A 17,445-nucleotide genomic window follows, 5' to 3' on the forward strand; every position below is an offset into this window, starting at 1 on the left:
ACAAGACTAGCTCTTCAGTTTCCATTCTTACAAGGCTACTAATCCTATTACAAGGGTAGTAACCTTGTAGTCTCATCTAATCACTACCTCTCAATGATCCCATCTCCTGATCCTATCATCACATTGGGAGGGGTTATAGAGTCCATTTGTGAACTGGGGAAAGATTAACTTCACAATTACAAATTATGATCTATGCATTCCATAGCTTTAAGTACATTTTCAGCTTCAATAAAGTAGATGAATATGTAATCTATTGTGCAGATTGTTGCTGATTAAGAACAATCTGGCTATCTCTTTCTCTCTCCATTTTCTCTAATTATGTCTATGCCACATTGCTTTAAGACTTCTTTGTCTAAGGATACTTAATACATACAGTATGGCATCCTCACCCATTATATTGATGGTGAAATAAAATTATGTTCAGAAATAGCAAGTTCATCTTATATTCTCTTTACATCTGGTCAAATATATTTGAGTATTTATTCTTTACAAGAAATGATCAGGGGCATTGACAAAGAGGAATTGAATAGTGATGTTTCCCTCATTGTGCAGTGAATAGAAACTCAAGCAAATGAAGAAAACCACATTAATCATGAGACCTTCCCATATTAGTCTATGTCAAAATACATGTGATGTGCATCATCTCCATTCCCAGAAATATTTGGAGTATCTATTACAGGATGGAAATTAATATTATAGAACTCAATGTTTTTAACAAGGAAGATACTCTTTGACATCACTTCTGTTTCACTAAGACTGAGGGTTCAAAACTTTCTAAAACCAAACAAGGTGATCATGAAAAAAGCCCAAAGGCATTTGAATCAAGTTAAATTAAACATCAACACTACTGGGAAGTAGATTCATCTTAATCTTTTAGATTAGAAAACAGTAAGATGGAGGTTGAAGCATGGTTAATGAATTGCTCAAGGCCACTCATTAAATGCGTCACTAGCCTTTCTGCAGGATAGTATCAGATGAAAGCCAGACCAATTCTAAATTTTATTATACTCATTGTACTTAGCTACCTAGTGGATACTTTCTTTTATCTGGAAAAATTGTTTATTAACCACTCTTTTCTTAACAGTCTAGGGACTGGAGAATGACATAAGGGCAATGATTTTCTCAGACAGTATTTAAAATGTCTAGACTATCCATATTTTGTTTTTGCCAATACCATCAAGGTAGTTTCATAATTATTGCTCTTATATTTAAATAAGATTGAAGTACAGTATGTTAAACAGAAAATTCTGAGTGTACTATTAATTTGTTTTACTGCTCTTCTTCTGCATGTTTGGAGAGAGGTTAGAATTTTCCTACATTTCCAGGAATCTTTTCAAAATCCCCTCCCATACACACACACACACACACACACACACACACACACACACACACACACACGCCCAAGCAATAAATAAATATTTTAAATTATATTATAATTTAGCCGGGCGTTGGTGGCGCACGCCTTTAATCCCAGCACTCGGGAGGCAGAGCCAGGCGGATCTCTGTGAGTTCGAGGCCAGCCTGGGCTACCAAGTGAGCTCCAGGAAAGGCGCAAAGCTACACAGAGAAACCCTGTCTCGAAAAACCAAAAAAAAAAAAAAAAAATTATATTATAATTTAAAGGAATTAATAAAATCTAATTATTATACTAACATACTAAATGTTCCTCTGAGTTCTTTACCCTGTTGTATACTATCCATATGGGACATAAATTAAAAACATATTACCTATTTCTAGTTTATTGAATACTTCCACTGCATTCTCAAATTGCCTTAAAAGCATTTAGTATCATAATCTACATGCAAAATTGTAATATACAGGAATTCTACACATTAATACATTTAAATAGTTTATTCATAAACACATTTCATGAAACACATTTAAAATTTGGTCATATTCCCTCTTTAAATTATGTTGAAGTAGTATCTTGATTAAAGAAATACTTTGCATGTAATCTTATTTTGTGTTTTTTTTCTTGTGTAATTTTTTTAAGTTTTTAGAATTTCATGAGGGCTGTGTTTATATCATTTCTATCACCCCCTCTTCCCTCTGCCGGCCCTCCAGTGCCACTCCTCCTCAGGTCCATGACCTCTCCTTCTTTAATTACTATGGTTACATATACATAATTATGTTATACGTTATGCGTTATGCTATACCATCTTATCTTGTCTATTAACTTTTGTCAACTTTATACAAACTAGAGTCATCTGGGAAAAGGGAACTCCAACTAAAATGTTTTCTTCAGACTGTCCTGTATGACAAGTCGGTCAGGCATTTTCTTCTTAGATGTTTGATGTGGGAAGGCCCAGCCCACTGTGGGTAGTATCAGCCCTAGGCATGTGGCCTGGTTTATAGAAGAAACCAAGCTGTTCAAGCCATGTAAAGAAAGCCAGTTGTTCCCATTCTTCCATGGCTTCTGCTTCAGAATTTGTTTTCAGGATCCTCCCTCTGGCTTTTACCATTGCTTCCCTCAATAATGAATTGTTATGCAGAAGTAGAAGTCAAATCTTTTTCTGCCAAGTGGATTTTGGTCAGTGTTTTACTGAAGCAAAAGAAATCATATCCTGAGCCCATTCACTATTTCTCTTATGCACATATGTTTAGGGCTGACCACTTCTGTCCCTGAAGAATGCTTCACTCTCTCTCACAGCTCATCAGGAAAATTTCTCATTGCATCAGATGGAGACCATTACAGAAAATCACAACCAATGAGAATACAATTGTGTAACTCAGTTCCAGGAGCTATATCTACAAATCCTTCCCACACTGAAGGCTCAGATAACATTTTGGAAGAGGGCATAGAAAGAATGTAGGAGCCAAAAAATAATGGAGATTGCTGTAAGACTGTATTTCCTTAGAATGTTAGAATTATGCCCATAAAATCTCGCCAACCTGATTGCCCAAACATGAGCTGATCAAGAATAGCACCAATAAACATGTTGACATGGATGGGGGAAAGTCCACAAGGCCTCAGCACTACACAAAGAACTACAGGAAACTACCGAATTATGAGAGCTAGAGAAATAGTATTCCTCAGAGAACAGCACAGCAAATTTGTAATCCAGTACCAATTGGTCAACCCTGAAAACGTGTGTGTGAAGAAAAAGACACCATGAATTTGAAAGAGAGTAAGGAGGGGTATATGGGAGAGTTTCGATTGAGAAAAGGGAATCAGAGAATGATGTAATTATATTATAATTTCAAAAAATAAAGAAAGAGGTTTAAAATGCAAATAATAAACCAGTCCATATTTATTACTACTTTAACAAATTCTGAAAAAATTCAAGAAAATTTATTAAGAAGTATCCTACACAGAAAGTTGTTTTTTGATTTTGGAAATCCAATCGTTTCATGGTACAATGATTAATAATGAAGTATAGTGCACAGTTGGTTGTATATAAAAATAGCTGACCTCTAGATTCCCTAATAAACTCTTCTCCTCATACCGTGGATAGTGGTTCCTATCTATTCAAAGCTCAGTAATTAGATAAAGTTGAATTACAAACTGATCATCATGAATCCTAAGGTTTTTAAGGCTTTGCTAGAGAAGATTAGATCACAGAATGATTAAATTCCCCTTTAAAGATTAACTTGGGAATAACTAGCAAGTGTTTCTAGTCATTCAACTCAATAGATTGTGTTTTCTGTTTATAAATAAAAATTTTTATTTAAATATTTTTAAAAGCTTTTTTCTTTTAAATACTTTGATTTTTTTGTGTTTTTAAACATATATATATATATATATATATAATATATTGTGATTAGAGTTTCCTCCCCTTCTACTCCTCCCATTTCCTATATCTCCTCCTTCTGGATTCTCCCCCTTCCTGTCACTCCTTAGAAAACAGTCACCTAAGGGATAATAGTAAAATAAAATGTGATAAAACAAGAACAAACAAATTAGAATAGAACAAAACAAAGAAACAAAAAGAAAAGAGCCCAAGAAACTACAAGAAAGAGATAGAGTTACAAAAATACACTTATCCTCACATTCAATAATATCATAAAAAAAAACTCACAAAACTGGAAACCATAATATATAGTCAAAAGCTGTAGGGTAAAGAAAAATAAATAAATGAACAAAGTTAAATAAATAATTAAAGTATAATTTAAAAGAAAATAAGAGTCCTGATACAACATCACGAGACAAGGAACTTTCAAAGATGCTATTTATTTCATTTTCTTTTTTGGCATCTACTGCTTGGTATATGGCCTATGCTTAAGAGTAGTTTGTTTCTCCAGTGAGATTCACTAGGAGAAAATGAATTTTTCATTTGTAAGTGATTATCAATTAGAGATAACTTTCAGATTAGGGAATAGATGCATGTGTCTACTTCTCCTTTCAGGTCTAGGACCCAATCAGGTGTTGACTTTTGCAGGCCCTGTGCATGCTGCCAGTCTCTGTGAATTAATATGTGTGTCAGTAGTGCTGTGTTTAGAAGGCCTTATTCCTTGGTGTCCTCCATTCCCTCTGGCTCTTAAGGCTTTTTGCCTCCTCTTCCATGTGTTGTGAGGGGAGGAAATTAATGGAGATATACATTTATGGTTGAATGTTCCAAGGTCTCTCATTCTCTGCATCATGTCTGGCTGTAGGTCTCTGAATTCCATCCCACGCGCTGCAGGCGGAAGCATCTTTGATCATGGTTGAGCAAGGCACTGAACAGCAGAATGTCACTAGGAGTCATCTTGTTGCTACGCTCCTTTTATAGAACAAACTTTTCATTTTCCTCCTTGTCCCTGGGCTATCTAATGTCAGGTTCTTAGCCACCCAAATAGCATTGGGTGTGGGTTCTATCTCACTTAGTGGGCCTTAAATCCAATCAGATAATCATTGGTTACTCCCACAAGCTCTATGTCACTATTGTACCAGCATAGTTTGCTGGTAGGAAACCATTCTAAATTGAAGGGTTTGTAGCTGGGTTGATGTTTACCTTTCTCCTTTGGTAACAAGCTAAGTAACTTCTGGTACCAAGAACACTAACTGGTAGGGGTGAAGACTCTAGGTAGTAGGTATCAGTTCAACTTCTCTGTGTTTGATGAGTTATGTAGATGTTATTTTCAGCAACAGGATCTTGTTGGTGATTTATGAAGAGCAACCTATAAACTGTGCAACAGCTTGGCTTGTTTGGAAGCTTCCATGGACCCCTTTGGCCAAAAACTCAATTAGATGTAACCTATTCCCAGTATTGAAGCTTTATTTTGGTGATGAGACATGTCCAGTTGAGGCTCTTCTCCCTTGTTATTTGGTGATTTCTTTTAGATTGTATCATATACATATATATATATATATATATATATATATATATATATATATATATATGATTTAAGAAAGTTTTGCTGTATTATGTTTCTTTACAATCCCTCAAATGGTCCTTATTTTTAACTGCGCATCCTAGTATTCTCTCCCTAATCCCCCTCTACTCTCCTTCTCCCCATCTGATCCTCCCATTTCAACCCTAGATATTTTTCTAATTGGTCTGCCTTTACATGTTACTTGGTCTTTTTCCCTGTGACTTTTAGTATTCTTTCTTAGTTCTGCACATTTAGTGTTTTGAATGTTATGCACCAAGGGGAATTTCTTTCTAGTCCAGTCTATTTTGTCTTCTCTATGCTTCTTGTACTTGATAGGCACCTCCTTCATTAGGTGAGGGAAATTTTCTTCTATGATTTTGCTGAGAATATTTCTCTATGCCCTTGCCCTGTGTTTTTTTCTACTTTCATATTTTTGTTATTGGTAAATTTTGTCTTTTCATAGTGTCCCAGATTTCCTAGATGTTTTATATTTGAAGTATTTTTAGATTTAACAATTTATTTGACCAAATTATTCATTAGTTCTAATTTGTCTTCAATGTCCGAGATCTTCTCTTCCATCTCTTATATTCTATTGGTGAGCTTGCCTCTGAGATTCCTGTTTGAGTTCCTAAATTTTTCATTCCCAGATTTCATGTAGTTTGGGTTTCTTTCATGATTCTATTTCCACTTTCAAGTCTTGAGCAGTTTTATTCAATTCCTTCCACTGTTTGTTTGTGTCTTATAGATTGCTCTAAGGGATTTATTCATTTTTTCTTTAAGTACCTCTATCATATTTATAAAGGCTATGTTAAGGTCAATGTGCTTAAGCTACACTGTGCTTCTTAGGGCCTACTGTAGTAGGGTTACTGGGCTCTAGTGGAGACATGTTGTTCTGGCTGTTATTGATTGTGTTTTTATGCCAGTATCTAGGCATCAGGGTTTGGAACGAGTGGAATTTTAGGTGCTGATATCTTGTCATGTCTTGTTAGTTGGGTGTTTTTTGCCATTGTTTCTGACTCTTAGATGATTGTGGTGGTTGTGAGTCACCTGGTAGGGAATGCCTCTGGGTCCTGCTAGGCGTGGCCACTGCAGGTTCTGGGTACTATATGTTTTTAGGTGTTCAGACCTAACATTTAAGAATGGGGATAGGCTGGGGGTGTGGCTGCGGGTGTCCACAGGAGGTAGAAAAGCAGAATAGTCCTCCAATTTATGCTTAGTCCATTGGGATTGGGGGGCAGAGAGTGAGGAGAGGCCACAGCAGGTAGTTTGCTGTAGAGCTGAAGATGAAATTGGGGAATTGATTTGGAGGAAAGGAGGAAGAAAGAAGATCTGAAGCTTTGCCAGCCTACTTGCTTTTCTGACAGGCTTAGCTGTTGTGTTCCCATGAAATGCCTGCTGGAGTTAAGGTCTGGGACAAAGAGATGAGTAGGGAAGAAGGTGGGAGGCAAAGATCTATGTGATCCACTGGAGATTGGGGCAGAAAAACAAGGGGGGTGCAGTAGGTGGTCTACAGAGATGAGGTGAGACTGAGGGATTGGATTTGGAGGAGAGGAAAGAGCGGTGAAGATCTACAGTTATCCTATGTGCTTCCCAGGATCTTGTCATTCTGATATTTTTGGTGTCATAAACTGTGTAAACCTCTCAGTGCTTTTCTGAGTTAAATTGATTTGTTTGCTATATCCTTGACTTACTCAAAGAGCTCAAACACTTTTTAAATGTATTTATATAATATGTGTAAGTGGTTTGTCTGCATGCATGTATTGCATCATGTACATGGCTGGTGCTCACAGAGGCCCCAACAGGGCTCTTCACAAATCGTGATGCTGAAGAATGAAGAGTAAATCATCTGAGATGAAGCATTTATACATAAGTTAATTCATAGTTAATGTAGTGGCATTACAACATTACCATTGGCTCCTCAAAGGGTATTTGAGAATTTAATATGTGACATTATTTTTAAAAATATGGCCATGTATTTTTTGAACTCTCATATCTTGCAAAATAAAATTAGAATCTGCAAAATTTCAGGAATTTTTTATGAAAAACAATACTTACAATGTGTATCATGTTTTACTAATAAACTATTAGTAGCTGAAAATTAAAGAAAACTAATTTCAGCTTCAATGGAAAGTTTGTATATGGTCAATACTTCATGGCACAGATTCCCATAACTATTAACAATGACCACACATTGATCTTTAGCTCTCTTTCACTTTGAGTCTGAAGATATGACTAATAATTAGCCTTTCATTTGGGATTTATGTTGAGTGTATAATATGTGCTAAGAGGGACTACATAGAATAATTACCCGTATTATTTCTTCACATAATAATCCTCAAAAACACAAAACATATTCATAGCCCACTTATCAAGAGGAAATATTTGTTCTAAATATTTGAAATTCTTTCTGGAAACTGAAAATTTAGAAGGTGAGTTTCTTTTCTTTTAATAAGTATTCTGTCCCAGAATGTTCCAGGAAAATCTAAATGTTACAGTTAAAAAAAATTTTTTTTGGTAGTTAGAGCTTGATCAAAATTGTTGATAATATCAACTGCCTACCTTTCAGAGAGTGATATATGCATGATCACTGACCAACCATTTACAACTTGAGTTGGACAGACTGGGTCTAAAGTATGATGATTAATAGAGATAGGGTGAGGCTGCATACTTAATGGGAATGTTAAACACAAAGCAACTTCTGTCAACATAAATGATGGGTCCTTTAAATGGCAGCACAGTTTAAGAATGACATGCTGAATCAATCCTTAACTAATTGGAAAATTAATTAGCGTCTGTCATTTAAACTCTGCATTTTTAAGCTTCAGACTGATTACAGTTAACTAGCTGTGTGAAAGAAGACATTTTGTAAACCCATTGAAACTGTTGCCTGAATTTTCATAAACCATCTCCTTTTGTAGCCTTTGCGTATGTTAATGCTGAAAAATCCATCAGTCTGCTAATAGCTATCAATGTGAAAAAAACTAATGTTATGTCATTTAAATTTTGTAAATTTAGCTATGTAAGACTGTCTTTGTTAGGGGGTTGTCTTAATTAGGATTTCTATTGCTGTGAAGAGACACCATGACCTCGGCAACTCTTATAAAGAAAAAAACATTTAATTAGGGTGGCCTACATTTTCAGAGGTTTAATTCATTTTCATCATGGTGAGACATGGTGGCACACAGGCAGACATGGTGTTAGAGAAGGAGCTAAGAGTCCTCCATCTTGACCTGCAGGCAACAGAAAGTGGTGTGAGACACTGGGCATGACCTGTGCATATGTGAGAGCTCAAAGCCCACCTCCAAATTGACACTTTCTCCAACAAGTCCACACCTATTCTAACAAAGCCACAGCTCCTAATAGTGCCACTCCCTATGAGCTTATGGGGGCCATTACATTATAACTACCACCAGGTGTTATCACATTAGATGACTGTTTATTCTAGAAAAGTAAAGTATGTTTATATTACTGTTTTTTATGCTAAATGCTGACTACTTTTTAAACAATTTGAACATGTAAAAGAGTCAAAGAAAAATCAATCACACAGTCAGCACATTCTGAGAATCTGTTAGTTACATATTTAACCGTCAATATACATTTTTAATGTTAAGAGTTTTTCTATCTCACAGATGAAGACATGAGAATCAAAGAAACCAAGCTATTTGTTCAAGGCCACATAGCCATGACATAGTAAATGACATCCAGGTCTTCTTAGCAAATGTTCTTCTTACGGAAAAATATGTTATCCTATTTGTAGACAGAATATGAGAACAGACAATTCATAAATATAGAAATATAAATAGTGGATGAACCCAGCAAAAAATGTTCACACATAGGATAGATGCAACATTGCCTCATGCAACATTCATTGGCTTAAATCTTAATAGCTAAAGTTATAAAAAATAAGGTAACATGTGCCTATTTTGATTTTTCATAAGCAACAGAAAAAGTTGAACATACGTTCTAAATGCCTTTGAAATTATATACTACAAGTGAAAACAGCTTCATCCCACTTATTTCAATGACCTTCTCCTAGAAATTTAGCCAGAAGAAAAACAATTCATAGTAGAAACAATACAAAGAATAAAATCTGTTTCATATAAAGTTACTAAATCTCACAATCATGAACAATCAAAACATAAAAGTTGGTGAAATATCATTCAATCATTATAATAGCTATACAAAGGAAGAACAGAAAAATAATGCAAGTTAAAGTTTTAACTGCGTTAATGCTACCATGAGTTGTATATGTCTAATATATATTATGTTTTTGTAAATTAAATGCTAAAAGTAATAATATCATAAAGTCATACAGTTGTCAAAAAAACAAAAGCTCCCCCCCAGCCCCGCCCAGCCCAGCCTGGCCAAACAAGCCCACTTCAAAGTTTGGTGTCTGCTGCTGTTTACTTTTGCTTTTAGATGTAGTGGTTACAAGGTGTCCAGGTGTGTCCTTCAAAGGTCCTCTGTCTCAAGGAGCCCTTGGGTGTTTTTCAGTCTTTGAGAATCTGTTTCCTGTTACAAAGGGAGCGAGTGTGTTTTCCTGCCTCAGGAGGAGTGGCTGCTATCCATCCTGCTGCTCATCCAGGCCTTTGCCTTAAGCAAGTGGTAGAGCTGAGCAGAGCAGAGGGTAGGGTTTGCGTTTGTTTTAAATGAGGGTGGGAGGTTTTCTTGTAGTACCTTTGGAGTCAGGGTTCCTACAGCAGACTGCCAGGTGTTGATTTGTGTGTGTGATACTGGGGACCAACTCCAGGGTGCTGCTGCTTTTTTTTTTTTTTTTTTTTTAAATGGGCTGAATTCACACAGATTGTATTTCTCTGCAATGCTGGAGAATGTTGTGTCTTTTACAAGGTAGGCAGATACATTATTTTTTCAGTCCTTTCTTTGAGAGACAATCTACTGAGTTCATACCTCAGCCTGGATCCAGTGGGTCCTACTGGTTAGAGAAGTGATCCTGCCTGAGCAGGATAATAAAGATCGTTGGAGTTTGGCTTTGTAAAAAAAAAAAAAAAAAAAAAAAAAAAAAAAAAAAGCTCTGGAAAACAACGACTTTGTTTCTTTGTTTCACTGATGTTATGATGTTACAGTCACTTTGGAAACCAATATGGCGGGTTCTCATTCCTCAAGAACCAGCACTCTTGGGCATATACCCAAGGAACGCTCAATCTTACTACAAGGACACATGCTCAACTATGTTCATATCAGCACTATTCGTAATAGCCAGAACCTGGAAATAACCTAGATGCCCCTCAACTGAAGAATGGATAAAGAAAATGTGGCACATAGACACAATGGAGTACTACTCAGCAGTAAAATCCAATGATATCATGAAATTTGCAAGCAAATGGATGAAATTAGAGAATATCATCTTGTGTGAGGTAACACAGACTCAGAAGGACAAACATAGTATGTACTCATTCATAAGTGGATACTAGATGTGAGGGAAGGGATGGCCAGACTACATCCCACAACTCCAGGGAGGCTAGCTAACAGGGAAAGACCCTAGGAGGGACACATGGATGACCCTGCGAAGGAGAAGTGGATGAGATTTATTTAAGTTTTTTTCATTTTACATACCAACTACAGTTCCTCCTATCTCCCCTTCTCCTGCTGCCCCCTCTCCTTCCCACCCCACCCCCCATCCATTCCTCATAACAAAGAAAGCCTCCCTTGGGGAGTCAACATAGGCTGGCATACTAAGTTGAGTCAGGACCAAGCCCCTCCCCACTGAGCACATCATCCCAACATAGGGAATGGGCTCTGATCTCAGTTCATATGCCCAGGATAAGCCCTGGTTCCACTGTCAGGGGCCCCACAAATAGATCAAGCCACACAACTTTCACTCACATTTGGAGGACTAGTTCTGTCCCATGCAGACTCCCCAGCTGTCACTCCAGAGTCAGATGAGCTCCCCTAGCTAGGGTAGGCTGTCTTTTTAGTTTTCTCCATCATTATCTTGAGCCCCCCCCCCCACCGACTTTGCTCCTATAATCCCTCTTCTCTCTCTTCAGCTGTACTCCAGGAGCTCTTCATCTGCTTCCATCAGTCACTGGATGTAGGTTCTATGAGGACAATGAGGGTAGTCACCAATCAACTTGAAGAGTTGTTTTATAAGTAAAATAGGTTTCACATGAAATGGCACAGAAGTAAGGAGAAGAAATTTGGGGAGGGGAGCATATGTTGGTTCTGAAATGCTTTCACGGCTGGAAAGCAGATGGAAAAACTAGCAATTACAGAAACAGCAAAGGGGATTTCAACAGATACGTGTAACACTTCTGTAATTTTGAGATCTCACTCTTCACACTTTAGAAAGCTCTCAAATTTGCACATGATTGTCGGATGTGGCTTTTTTGGAGGTCCAGAGTAATGCTCACTAATTCAGTATGTGCCATTCTTGATAAGTCTTTAGAGGTACACTGCCCCACAGGAGTCAGTTACCAATATGCACTGACAAGCATGTGTCCATCTGAAGCCAGGGGACTTTAGCACAGTGCCTTCAGAAAAGTGAGGCAGTTGTAACTCATCACTCTGATATAGGAAAATGTCTTCTGTGCCCTCAACTAGTAAAAGCAGAAGCCTATCAAATCTCCTCCTAAAAGCCACGACACATGGTGCAAAAACGTGCTGTGACTTTATTTCTTTACCTGTGTTTTTAAGTGGAGATTCACAAGAGACAAGAAGCATTTTTTTTCCCCTTTAGCATGTTACCATAGACAGGGCATTTGATTTTGAAGGATCATTGTCTCTCATGTTTAAACTTTATACAGTCATATGTGCAAGACAGAAAGTATTCATGATCAAGAAATCCAGGCTAATACAGGAATCTGCAATGACCAGTGTCTAACCTGAGGTCTACCTGAGCTAAACTTTAGCTAATCAACTACTTGAAAGTCTGTCCCACAATCAGTTTACATGTGCCTACAAATGAAGGCAGACAACCTGAAAAACCTAATGAGTACTCTGCCCTCCTAAAAACCAATAAGTTTTAGGATAAGAAAATATTCTTGATTGATACTTTCCTTTAGAGTCTACTCTTTTGTCCTCTAAAATTGGGCCAGATTCAAGTGTAAAAATAAATAAATAAAATACAGCATCTATTTCTTTAAAGTCTAGGTCAAACTGATACAGGTTAGGGACACCTGTCATCGTGTGGTAAGACAAAAGGAACATCTTCCCAGTTTTCTTTATCTTTCACTTCAGGGCATCCTTGACATTTCCCTCTTATTTGCCCCTTTGTGAGGAACCATAGCAACACAAGTCCTACAAGAAGAGTCAGTCTCTCACCTCAGAGACTTGACTTTCCAATGTGTTGTCCTCCCTCACAGGAGACTAGGAAGGACGGGAGCCTCTGGGCCTGTGGGACTGTTTGCTCTTACTGACTTGACATTACATGGCTCTACTGCACTGTGACCTTGGTGGATTCTTTCTACATTTTGTCTGGTTAATCTTAGTCTGCCTGTGCAGGACTTGGAATAAATATCGGCAGAGTCTTGGCACCTTTGTGGGTTGAGACTCCCATATTTGTCAATGTTCCTTTTGACTCTTTTGCTCAAGTGACTTCAGGTTTCTTATAAAACTAAGGTCACATCTTTCTAGGAAAATACACACACACACACACACACACACAGAGAGAGAGAGAGAGAGAGAGAGAGAGAGAGAGAGAGAGAGAGAGAGAGAGAGAGAGAGAGAGAGAGCTGGGTAACCTGTTGAAAATTTGAGCCTCAGCACGTGTCTTCCCCGGGACACACCTTTTCTCTTTCTGATCTGATACAGAAAAAGAGGCTGGATGACTTCTGGGCTGGATTCCTCTCCAGGCACTTCTGCACATCTGTTGGAAAGCTTTCCTGCGGCAGGGAGCTCACCAGCACAGTGGCAGGTGGGGAGTAGCTCTTGGAAGTAAGGGGAAATTGGTTTCCTGGGGGCTGAAGCACTTACCAGAGATTGGAGGCCCTGTGGGGGCAGTGTCTGAGAGGAAGGCTGCAAAAGTGAGGCAGGATGCTCCTTTTTAGGTTCTGTAGTCCTTGCTTAAGGTTCCTCCTCATGCTCCTGCATGCGTAGTCTGAGATTGACACACGCTTCGGCTCAGCTTCGGGGATTCATCCCTCTCGCACAATTAGGCCACTTTGGGGTGTAGGAAACTTGGTCATATGGAATTTCTGTCCATTGCCCTCCTCTCCTACAGAGTAGGTCTATTAAAAGAATAGTGGTATAGTAAAGACTGCATTCCTGTGGTCAGAGTTCCTCATCGTGAGGGCGGGGGGTTGGGGGGTATGGCCACAACTGAGTTTAAAGAATAATGAGAGGCTTGTTCTTGGGTCTCTGTGGATATAAGACATCTCAATTTTCAGAGAGCAGAGCACCAGCTAAAATCATAGATGAACTTGTTCCCATCCATGAATCAAACTGACCTGGGAGAGTTTGGTGGAGGATGTCCCCATCTTCCTCCTCACTTTCAGCGCTGTGTCCAGGGAGGCAATTCCAAGTCTAGGACAGAGAAAGAACAGTCTCGTATTTCTCCTCAATGATCCATTCCCAAGTAGTAGGAATGCCTTGTGAGTGCACATAACCCTCAAGTCATTTTCATCTCTAGTACTTTAACTTGTATCCAAGACATCTCTTCTGCCTCCACTCCTTAAAGTAATACCTCACTACCCTGAAATGGTTGTGTAAGAGCTAAGAGGAGTAGCCTTTCAAGGGGGGCAACTGTATTCATTATTCCTTAATAATGTGGAAGAGGATTTGTGGTTTAATTATCTGGCTTGAGAGAAATGGTCTACCTTAAGGAAGAACATACCAAGTGATTATCTGATAGCAAATCATTAGTCCTAAAACTATACCCATGCATGTAACATTATATAGATTGAGCAGGCTGTACTTATATATTAATTACCACAAAGATAGAAGTAGAAGGATCATGAGTTCAAGGCCAGCCTCAGTTACAAGTAAGCTCAGTATCAGCCTGAGCTACATCAACTCCTGTCTCAAGGAGGGTAGGGGGAAGACCAAGTATAGAAAATTAACTCTTAAGAAGGCAGACAAAGGCATAGCTCCACCTAGTGGTAGATTCTGTTCTTTACTACAGAAAGTAAGGAGAAATTTGAGAGACGAGAAGAGAAAGTACACATGTTCATTAGGCAAACAAAACCCATCTATCGCTAAAGAAAGCCAAGATGGTGGAAGACCATTCCCTCCTTTCCCCTTGTGGTCTTGCTCGACTGAGGCCTGCCAAGCATTCTGAGCTGCCCCTGCCATGTAGAGCAGGTGTTCGTCACCAGTAAACGTGCTGGTGCCTCCGCTCTAGTCATGACTGCCACTATTTCACTGTCGCTAGCTACAAACTCCATAAAACCATCAATGAAGAATATTACATGCTCTACCACATCTCAAAGCCACCAAAGAATGCACTTGGGCCATCAGGAAACCTAAACAATACTTCTATTTAGATGACTTCCTAGCTTTGTAACCTGGGGAAAGAAAATAATTTCTGCAGCTTCTCTTTCATTCTCCTTACAACAAAGATATTAATAGTGATATTTATAGTTTTGTTACAAGGCAATCATGTAATGAAATGTAACAATATCAATTACACAGTGACCAGAATGTTGCTGGTTCTAAATTGAAATAGCTTTTCCTATTATTCAGTGAGGCTTGTTTTTATGGGATGGTTTCTAAATCATTAAATTATAAGTCACAAGGTGGATGTAATTAACTATCAACATACTGTGTTTATCTGAGACAAAATTTGGATAGAGCCTCTATTTAGTCTCTTTCCTCGAGTGTACTCACTAATGTCTGCATTTGTACTACCCGACAGTTAATTAACAAAGGAATAATGTGGGGTAAATTTCAGATTTACTCTAAGTTTTTCCCTTCTCAAAGAATCTACTAATGAATGTACGCAAACATAGAGCTTGACGCAGAAGCGCAGCTTAGCAGCAGTGGACAGCCATCGTCCACCCCAGGTCTGGAGATATTTGCCTTGCATGTGTTTATCCCATTGGTTTAGTCCCATAAGCAATATCCTTTTGCTGCGTACTTGCTATGTGTTTGAACATGGTTAGAGAAACCGTGAGAGTATGAAATTCAAAAGAGGATATTATGGCTCCCATGATAAGACATGCTATACAGTCACATAACTAATCCCTAAAAAACTAAAGTTGAATTACATCAATTACATATAACAAAAGAGATGATGAAAATTTCATGAATTGACTGAGAAATGCAGTGGAAGCAGAAAGAACAGAAATATATTTAATCTAAAATTTTTAAATCTGAATCACTACTTAGAAAATTTCATCCTCTTTATCCTCTTATCTTTGATAAATTTAATTCAAAACCACTATCACAAAGAAGCTGCTAAAACTGAGTAAATAATTAGAGACATTGAATATTATCTTCTAAGTGCTTTTCTCTGTTTTTTATACAATGTAATTTTTTTTTTGGGGGGGGGGAGGTCGAGACAGGGTTTCTCTGTGTAGTTTTGGTGTCTGTCCTGGATCTCACTCTGTTGACCAGGCTGGCCTCAAACTCACAGAGATCTGCTGTGAGATGTTCTGTATGTCCTGTGGGAGCCTGTTCTCGGGGTCCTCGTGGCTTTACCCAGCAGGTCCACATAGAGGATGATTAGGACCACGGGCCTGAGTGCAGGTGTCTGAGATGGTCTGCACTTGGCTGTGCTGGGGGATGGTCTGTATGGCAAATGTGTTGCTCTGATTGGTCAATAAATAAAACCTGATTGGCCGTGGCTAGGAGGAAGTATAGGCGGGACTAACAGAGAGGAGAAATAAAAGAACAGAAAGGCAGAAGGAGACTGCCTGGAGCAGCCACCAGGACAAGAAAGATGTAAAGTACTGGTGAGCCACGAGCTGCGTGGCAGGGTATAGATTTGTGGAAATGGATTAATTTAAATTATAAGAACAGTTAGCAAGAAGCCTGCCACGGCCATACAGTTTGTAAGCAATTTAAGTCTCTGTGTTTACTTGGTTGGGTCTGAGCAGCTGTGGGACTGGCAGGTGACAAAGATTTGTCCTGACTGTGGGCCAGGCAGGAAAACTCAAGCTACAGAGATCTGCTTGGCTCTGCCTCCCGAGTGCTGGGATTAACAGCGTGTGCCACCACCACCAGGCATGATGTAATTTATGTGAACAGTTATTTAGTAATATTTAGCATTCAGCTTACAGGTAGTATTTCTTCCAAGTTCAAAACCCATATACTGAGTACTAGAAGCAACAGTCCTATTGCAGAAATGATATGGATAAAGGCATTCAGAAAAATACATGTGAGCAGACCATCTTTTCTTTCCTCTATTCCTCTCTATACATATAGATAGATATAAATATAGTTATATATATGTAGATGATGATGATATGATAGGTAACATATAGATAAGCACACATATACCCATATATACATATACATTTATTTAAACGCATGCATATACTTATTTATTTATTTATTTATTTATTTATTTATTTATTTATTTATGCATGGTCTAGACATTCTGCCAGCAGCCTTTAAGGACTTTGGGTATTTTGGTTTGCTCTAAGATTTTCTGGAATCAAATAAATTATATCCAGATAATCTAAACATTTTTACTCACTAGATACTGTCTATTTATTGTGGCCAGATGGCTGATGGGCTGACTATATGGCAAGTCTCTTTCCCTGAGGTTTTCTCTACCATTGTGAATTTTACTTCTCTCAATAAGCCTTTAACTTTTAGTTTGTCTGCCATCTCATGTCATCTGGGTCACACTTTCCTCACCTCTTTATACGGTCTGCCATCATATTCTTCAGTTATATATTTAGATCACACCTCTACATTCAGTGAAGTTTTATCAATAACCTCATACTTTTTTTTAACTCCAACTCTTGACCAATTTTGCAATCTATGTGGATCCTGCAGTGTGTGAGTTGCCCATGATCTTTGACATCTATAACTTGACCTCCCTGCTCAGCAGTAGCATGCCTCTTCTGTGCGACGCTGACTTGTCATCACCCATAGCTGCTTAATTAGGTTCTGAAAATTTCAAAAGGGAAAAACGTTTAATCTCATGCCATCATTTTAACAATTTTCACATAAATCTTCCTCTCGCTTTACCTCTCCAGAACACCCATTAGCAATAAATCTTCTCTTTCACTGGTGAGGACCCCTTGT

This window comes from Peromyscus maniculatus, chromosome 10 (genome assembly GCF_049852395.1).
Source record: "Peromyscus maniculatus bairdii isolate BWxNUB_F1_BW_parent chromosome 10, HU_Pman_BW_mat_3.1, whole genome shotgun sequence".
NCBI classification, from domain to species: domain Eukaryota; kingdom Metazoa; phylum Chordata; class Mammalia; order Rodentia; family Cricetidae; genus Peromyscus; species Peromyscus maniculatus.